This window comes from Salvia hispanica, chromosome 1, assembly GCF_023119035.1.
Source record: "Salvia hispanica cultivar TCC Black 2014 chromosome 1, UniMelb_Shisp_WGS_1.0, whole genome shotgun sequence".
In the NCBI taxonomy this organism is placed as follows: Eukaryota; Viridiplantae; Streptophyta; class Magnoliopsida; order Lamiales; family Lamiaceae; genus Salvia; species Salvia hispanica.
This window is the reverse complement of record NC_062965.1, coordinates 49422218-49431366: the sequence shown is the minus strand read 5'-3', so window position 1 is coordinate 49431366 and position 9149 is coordinate 49422218. Positions and strand designations below refer to the sequence as shown.

General features: G+C 30.6%; 1 long non-coding RNA gene and 1 other non-coding gene across 2 annotated transcripts; both read right to left on the bottom strand.

The window, feature by feature from the left end:
• Positions 1-588: 588 nt before the first annotated feature.
• On the bottom strand, positions 589-676 carry TRNAM-CAU. The gene is given in 2 exon segments: positions 589-624; positions 639-676. It is a non-coding gene; the product is annotated as a tRNA-Met (tRNA).
• A 3690-nt stretch (positions 677-4366) lies between these two features.
• Positions 4367-8126, bottom strand: LOC125202348. The gene is made up of 3 exons (XR_007173082.1): positions 7988-8126; positions 7868-7905; positions 4367-4717 (listed from the first exon to the last, which is right to left on the bottom strand). It is a non-coding gene; the product is annotated as an uncharacterized LOC125202348 (long non-coding RNA).
• Positions 8127-9149: the final 1023 nt, after the last annotated feature.

Sequence of the window (9149 nt, the reverse complement as noted above, 5' to 3'; positions counted from 1 at the left end):
ACATTTGTTTCTAATTGAAATCCTATATATTATAACAATGAAATATTCTCTATATCCTAATTATCTTTATTTTTAAAAGAGGATCAATATTTTATTCTCATAATTAATCGAACCATCGACCTATTAAATTTATGAGAAATATATTATCATATAAGTTGCGTTTTATCGTTAACAATCATTCTCTCTCAACCTTTCCTCATTGCCGACCTTTCTTGCCAATTTGCATCCGTAGATCGATATCGCTCCCCTCTCTGTGCTCTCAGACCTCATCCCACTTGTCCCTTTAATTTCATTTTCCCCAATTCACAGTTTCTATTAATTTTCCGTCTCACATCCTTCAACTAAGGAATCTAGGGTTTTCGAATATGGAGAATTCTTTCGCTTTGGAATGGTCCACTAGCATTAGGTGAACGAAAAAAGCATGAAGATAAAAATGATACGACTATAAAAACAAATACTATATTTATTGTATATGTGTGAATATTTCAAAATTCTGATAAGAGTAGTTTATTACTCCTTGTTTTAAATTAATGTAACTATTTTTGCAAAGGAAAAAAATTGGCTAGTAATGAAATGTTAAAAAAAAAATGGGGTGAGAGAGGCTCGAACTCTCGACCTCAGGATCACTCAAACACAGCTATGAGACCTACGCGCTAGCCAACTGCGCCACCACCCCTTATGTTCAACGCTGATATAACTATTCTAAATTAATATGGCTAAATTACAAAGTGAATGTTGTATTTTGTAAAGATATCTATCTTCACTTGAAATCAAATCCATCCAATGCCAATAATTTATTCATTTTCCAGAAATATTTACGTCAATCTTACAAATAAGAATCTTGTAGTATCACTTTTTTATTTGTATTTTATATTTTATTACAAAATTCTTAAATATTCTCTCATTGCTTCAATTTCGGCAAACAGTCAATTACCATGTTGCGCAATCATTCTATCTCACCAATGACATTTCCTTATTGGATGTGAGCAAATTTTGTTCACCATTTTAGATTTTTTGTTCAATAACAAACAAGTGTCTCATTTATCTTGTGAACATTAAAATCGTATTATAATGTAACTACCGAAAAATAATAAAAATGTATAATGCAAGTGCCCCATTAATTATATACTACTATACTATACTATACTATGCTGTACTATACTATACTATATTATACTAGTGACACGCCTATGCGATACATGGTTCATTTTATTTTTTCATAATATTTAATGCTGTAAAATGATTTTATAAAATGATAAGCAAAATAATATTATATTCTATATGTTAAGATTTATGGCCTGAAAATGGATCGAACCCGCGACCTCTTCGGGATAACTCCAACGGCTACATTGGAGTTAGTTGATCTAACTAACTTGATCGACGACGGTGGAGATAAAGAGATTTGTCAAGATCGATCTGGACCATAGATCTCGATGTTGAGCTGATGGAATTGATCCGGTTAAAGGCTAGAACATAGGAGGAAGAAGTAGATTTAATTAATTTGAACTTATTTATTACAATAATTTGGATTCAATTTTAAATAAATAAGTAATTAGTTAATCCATTAAATAAAATATTAATTAAAGTTTATTTAATTATTGGGAATTAAAAAACATTTTAACAGAATAACCACATTAATCTCATTAGTTAAGCAATCAAAACATATATAAAGAGGAAATTTTGAAAATAATACTATTAATGAAATTATTATAAATTTATAATTACATAATTTGTTGCAATTTAAAATGTTTTAAACAGAGAAATTAAAAGGTATTTTTGAGGAACAATATAAAATCAAATTGATTAAATCAAACCTTTCCCTACAAATTTAATGTTATCTAAGTATTAATGACATACGCTAATATCGGTAATTAAACTGGAACCGTCAACTTTCTATGGAGTCTTATTCGTACATTTTAAATAGAAGATTTTTAGATTACTTTTTTTTTTAATATAAATATATATTATTTTATTTTTCCAAATTTTCCCCAGTCATCTTAGTGTAGAAATATAGTTATAAGCTTTTTTTGACTTCCATTACAAAAAAAACTCCCATTTTCTTTTACTCCCTCGGTTTCATAAAAATATGCACACTTTTCATTTTCGTCCGTCCCATAAATATATGTGCATTCCATTTTTGGAAAGTTATACTATCAGTTTAATAATGTAGATCCCACTATACGCTAACATTACTTAATTTAACTAGCATTCTCCTTCTCCATGTCATTCTCATCATCTCTCTTACATTATCAATTTTATCTTAATTCTCGTGTCATATCCATTGTCCATATTTTTATAGAACGGGAGGAGTACTTTTTACTAAATAAAAAAGCCCGAATCTATTTCTCTTATTTCAAGCCCAACACACATTTCAAACATTTCAATTCAAGCTATTACAATGTCACCTCTTTGTGCATGATTATTACAACTATTATTACTGTTACATCCATAATAAAATTAATAATCGATTGGGATGGTATAATTATTAACCAAAGTAGCAATGTTCCCATAAAGTTTTAGCCCTATAAACTAGGTCTTTGAAGGGCAAGTCGCAAACGTGAAGATTTGCGTATTCCATAGTGATTACATTAATGAAGCATTCATTAAAATTTCTATCAAGAATGTAGATGCAACATGGATTAGATAAGACTACTGGGTCAAGTACATCTTTACATAAATTATTCTGAAATTCAATCTTACATTCTGGTGTAGGATCTAGACATTGTGCTGTTGCAAATTGGGTATCCATCACAACAAAAATTGCAATTACTACCAACAAAGTTGCAGCCCGAATTATCGTCAGATACATATTTGTTTTGAATATTTCTAGCTATATTTACATTCTTATAGAGTAGTAGTTTGATGGAAGTTAGGATAATTTATTGCAACATTATTTAATTCATGAAACCAACACTTTCTTGTAGCGTAAGTTTTTTTTTTTTTGTTTTTTTTTTATCGGTAATTAATATGGTGGGTTCAATCCTTGGGATTAATCACATTCGAAGCTGTTGGAAAATATAATGCGAAAAATAAAACACTAATGCAAAAAATAAAATACTGGAAGAACTAAAGACTAGTATAATTTATTATGATGGGTCATGATCCATCATGAGTCATGACCCCTTTAATATAGGGAAGGTATTATCATATTCCTAATCTTATTTATAATCCTAATCTTATTTGGTAGTTATACAAAATATGGATATCTATAAGTTAGTAATAATTAATCTAAATAAATCTATTCATGTCTTTTTTTTTTTAAATATATATCTTCGAACACTTCCCATCAACTTAAGTATCAGATTTCGATGCATAACTTACACTCTCTTTAATTTGATAAATAGCTTATACTCATACTCAAGAGTCCTTTAATTTATTTATTTTTGATAGATTTATTCGTATTATAGTGCGTTTTCAATTCATTATTCATAGTTTAATTAGATACATATAAATAAATTTAAATAAGAAATCAATACAAAAAGATGGAATCTTTTATATTTAAGAGAATAGATGGTGGCTGTGAGTGTTATTTCTAAAATAAATAATAAGGTAAACGATATTGTTGGATCAATAAATAAAGAAGGGATGGAATAATATTTAATGACATACTACTGTCAACCTTAAATAATAGTGTTGATGAAAATACATCATTTAGAAAACAATATTCCAAATATCATCACACTATTCTCTAGTTATTGCACATTAGACGCATTTACTAGCATCTAATAGGACAATGTTCACTGTCTATAATTTGAACACTATTTCTATCAAAACACCAGTCTCCAATGGCCTTCTGAATTGTCTGAACATCACCAACATAAAAATATGATTATCTATTAAACATAAGATGATTTTATATTTTATAGTAGTACAAAATTAGTTCAAACAATGTTGAGTATTTATGTTACGCCGGGAGATATGTCCAATTTATCTCCCAATTTATTTATAGAGAAAACTTATACTATTCACTATAAAATCAACCTGTCTATTCACTATAAGAAAACCATGTTTACCAAGCACCAAAGTGCTAAGAAATATAGCATTTCCCAAGCACTTTTCCGAGCACAAATGGTGCTAGGCATATGCTTCCGGGGGAATTGTTTCCGAGCACAACACTAGATTTTCCGAGCACATTCACGTGCTCAGAAAAAGTGGTCAACAAGTTCCGAGCACCACCAAGTGCTCGGAATTTTTCCGAGCACAAGTGGGTGCTCGAAAGGTTTCAAATCAGCCATGATATATGCCGAGCACATATATAGGTGCTCGAAATTCTGCCATTTTTTCACATTTCATTATTTTTTATATTTTTTTATTATTTCAATTTTATTTTAATTCTTTTCTGAATTGCTAGTATTAAATATAGGAATAAAGTAAACAAGTTAAAATGACATTAAATTAACTAAAATTGTTTTACAATTCATTTGAATACAAAAATGCTTGAAATATATATATATAGTTCACCTAATTTTTCACTCTTCATTTGTTCTATAAACAACTCCCTTTGCTTATTCGACTCTTCATATACTTTTTTCAGTTTCCCCTCTGCAGCTTTTTATTCATCTCCATCTCATCTCATTCCTTATCTCGATCTTCATCTCACTCTTTATTTGGTCGCGAGCTTCTTGAGGTCGTTGCTTGAAGAGCTCCTCGAGCCACTGTGCTCCATCTCATGTGAATCCAACATAATGAATCGTATTCATTTTTTCACATAAGGCGCCTGAAAAAAGAATCGCGTATGAATCCCAATTAGAAATTTCAGTTGCCTTAAAATGAAACCAATAAGCTGGTTTGATATGCTCAACAAGATTCACAAAAATGTCATTAACCAAGAACAACATATAAGGGTCTGTAAGAACACTTGAGCATCATCAGCCCTAAACTAAGAAGAGTTGCTCGATTAAAGTACTCTTCTCACACCTTTGGGAATGTTCAAGGACTTCATAACTTCAGCTGGAACAGAGAAAACCAACGAGAGGGAAAACAAGATTAAAGAATCAGAAAACAAGGACATCTACGAGCAACGCAGGACCTGTCCAAATGCATAATTCATGCCATTACAAACCATCAAATGCGGCATATCTACATAATGCAGAAGTTTCTTAAAGCAACCTAACTTAACTTCACAGAATTTGGCTCGTTAGCTTGTGAGCAAGTTTCGTAAGTAAGAAAACATTAAAAATGTGAACAAACAACTGGAATCCTAAATTGTTCATATAAGTATAAGGAATATCCAATGAAGCATAAATTAGTAAACCAATTCGAGAGAAACTAATCAACTAGAGATTCAAAGTGATAACCTAATCTGCCAGTTAAATTGCTAAATACAGAGATCATGATTATGAACAGTAGATTCAAAGTAATAACCTAATAAATACAGAGATCATGATTATGTATAGTAGATTCAAAGTGATAACCTATCTGCAGTGTATAATTCCAATTGGAGCAGGAAATCAACAATTACACATAATGAATTGATGAATTTTACCATTGAGTACTCTGAGGTCAAGGGTATCGACGTCAAAGAGGGCAGACATGGTGCCTGTACCTTCTCATGCTTTTTTAGGAGTATTACACTATTTTTTCGATCATGAACTAATTATAATATGTCTGTTTTCTTGGAATGCAGTGCTCTTTTTCATTGGAAGATCCATCACAGGTAATTTTATGGCTTTTGTGCTGCTTTACTTTATTTTTTATTTATATTTCCAAGGAATGTATAGGTGTGAACATTTTTTCTGAATTCTTCATTTTAGAGGTTTTTTGTTCCATTTTAGTCGAAAACTTTGCTCACTCACATTTTCTTCTTCTCAAAAGCGAGAATTTTGTTTTGATGATCATTTAAGGATTTAAATCATTTAATTGTCAAACTAGTTGTAAAATAATTGATTGACCGTTGATAAGATAGAATGCCTACTATCATTTTGAGAAAATTTGATCTTAGTTTAGGATTTTATGGTTTTGTTTTGCCTAATTATAGTGTCAATTTGAACTTCAATGAATCTAATCGGTTGGAAATTGAATACTACTCCATCACAACAATACTTTTTTAGATAATGTGTTAGGTTTGGATTCAAATTATATTTTTCAATCGGTTTGGATTAGTCAAAAACTAGTCCTAAAAAGAAACAAAGCAAGTTTTTATGTCCTCTTCTAAAATGTATAAATGTGGAAAATACATGCTGCAATTTCCCTATTTCCTTACCCTTTAACTTTTGGAGAAAATTAAATTTTAAAAATTTTAAACCTAATATGGTCTACAATGGTAAAATTGAAACTTTAAATTATTGGATAAAAATTGACATGGATATTGGGTGTGCTGGTTGATTCTGGGCCGTTGGATCTTGATGATCGGCGGTGTAGTGAAAAATTGGGATTGGAGTATAGCATAGAATCTTCAATCAATGATTGTAGCTATTTCTCATAAATTAAAGATGAACAAGAGAAATGAATGCAACTTTTGTTTTTTCTATTCTTTTTCTTCACGAAGGATGAATACTCACAATCAAATCAAGGCTATCATAAGGTTGGAGATACTGTTTTATATGTTCATGTTGATCAAATCTCAAGCCATTGATGACCCGCTATTCAATGTTACTTTCATCACTGATGCTGCAACAAAGGAAGCTCGTAATAATTATAATTTTCCATTAAAATAATAATTATTATTAATATTTTATACTTATAATATACTCAAACATATTTCTTTGACTAGTTTGCTTAGATGGAAGCCCAGGAGCATATTATTTTTCTCCGGGATTCGATGATGGAGTTGATAATTGGATTGATTTTCTTCCGGTCAGTACTTATACTTTATCCGTCCATAAATAATAGTCACATTTTTTTTAGCATTGTTTCTAAAAAATGTGACTATTTTTAGTCACATTTTCATATAGAAAATGCTAAAAGAAATGTGACTATTTTTTGTGAACGAACAAAGTATAAGTATTGATCGGAAGAAAAACAATCCAATTATCAACTACATCATCGAATCCCGGAGAAAAATATTATGCTCATAGGCTTCCGTCTAAGCAAACTATCAAAAAAATTTGTTTCAGTATATTATAACTATAAAATATTATTAATAATAATTAATTTAATGAAAAACTATAATTATTATGAGTCCGCTTTGCTGCAGCATCAGTGATGAAAGTAACATTGAGTAATGAGTCATCAATGACTTAGAAATTTGATCAACGTGAATAGATAGAACACTATTCCCAACCATGATATAGTCTTGATTTGACTGTGAGTATTCATCCCTCGAAGGGAAAAAAAAAAAAAAAACACAAAATCATCTTTAATTAATGACAAATACTTACAAAATCATTGATCGAAGATTCTCAGTCACCAAATCTATGCTACACTCCAATCCAATTTTGGCCCACACGGCAGATCATCAGGATCCAACGGTTCATGTCAATTTTATTGCTCTTATTATCCAATAATTCAAAGTTTCACTTTTAGGTTTTTAAAATTACAAATAAAATTTAATTTTATCCAAAAATTAAAGGGTGAGGAAACAGGGAAATTGCAGCCATTTACGCAATTAAAATTGTTTAAAATAATAAAAGAGGACAAGAAAACTTACTTTGCTTCTTTATAAAATTTTCCACTTTGAAATTTGGACTAGGACTAATTTTTACCTGTACAACTAGTTTGACAATTAAACGATTTAAATCCTTAAAAAATCATCAAAACAAAATTCTCTCTTTTGAGATGAAGAAGATGTGAATCAGCAAAGATTTTGACTAAATGAAACAAAAAACCTCTAAAATGAAAAATTCAGAGAAAATGCCAACACTTATATATCCCATGGAAATGAAAAAAGTTAAAATAAAATAACGCAACACATAAGCCATCAAATTACCTGTGAGGCTGTGATGGATCTTCCAACGTAAAAGAGCACTGCATTCCAATAAAACAGACGTATTATAATTAGTTTATTAATTGAAAAATAGTGTAATAATGAAGAAGAATGAGAATTTACAGGCAAGTGAAAGGCTGAAGGGAGAAAGGTAGAGTGTAGCAGTTTAGCTCTTGAGGTGGACTATGTGAATTGTGAAAGATAAGGTGAGAGATGTAGCTCGATGAAGTAAAGAGCACAGCTTGTGCATTGAAGCTTTAGAAGGAAAGAAGAAGATGACCATTGGTGATGACTTTTGATGCCAGCTGGATTAGTATACTTATTCCCTCGATCCATTGAAAATGACCACCTTTCCTTTATTTTTTTTTGTCTCAATCAAGATGATCATTTTCTTAGAAATAACCTCATCTCTCCTCTTTCCTGATTAAAATATTCAACTACCTTTTTCTTATTACTTTATTCCACCTATCAACGCTTCTTAAAATTCCGTGCCACTCAAGAATATGGCCATCTTAAGTGGGATGGAAGGAGTAGTTGATAGAGGAGTTATCGTGTGTGACGCACAACTAGCTTTATTCACAATTGTAGTGTAGCTAGTATAAATAGGTCATAGCTCATTGTTTGTACCAATTCGAGTACTTTCTCTGATAAATAAAACCTCCCCTTTTCTCTGTGTTGTCTTCTTTGTTGTCTTCTCTATAAATCAAACCTAAAAATCACATAATTTTTTAATGTGCATGAAAAATAACAATAGAGATAAAAATACAAACACATTGTCACTTCAACACCATTAAAATTTATTTCTACCGAATTCATTAATTTATTTCTATATCATATCTATATTTCTAGGTCACTGGATGGAATGACCATACTTACTTTTTCAGTCCTTAAAATCAACATACACCAATACTCCAATAGGCCACTCAGATGGAATGACTCATACTTACTTTTTCAGTCCTTAAAATCTACACACACCACTTACACCATGTGCCGTGAAATTGAAAATAATTGAGTTTGCATATTGGTATATGTCAAATCTTAACTTCCAAAATCGGCAAACACAAATTCCAATGAAAATTAACACTTTGTAAAAAAAAAGATGGGCAGTATAATTAGATCATTCTAACAAATTCACAAAATTTGTGTTTGGATTGTCGACCGCAACGACAGTTTTATATTGTCCCCCGCATGGATTTATTTGCGGATCATTTCTATAAGGCCTCAAACTAATTAGGGTCGGACAAGAATTATATACACCTTCCAACTTTTCTCAGACACCCGATGT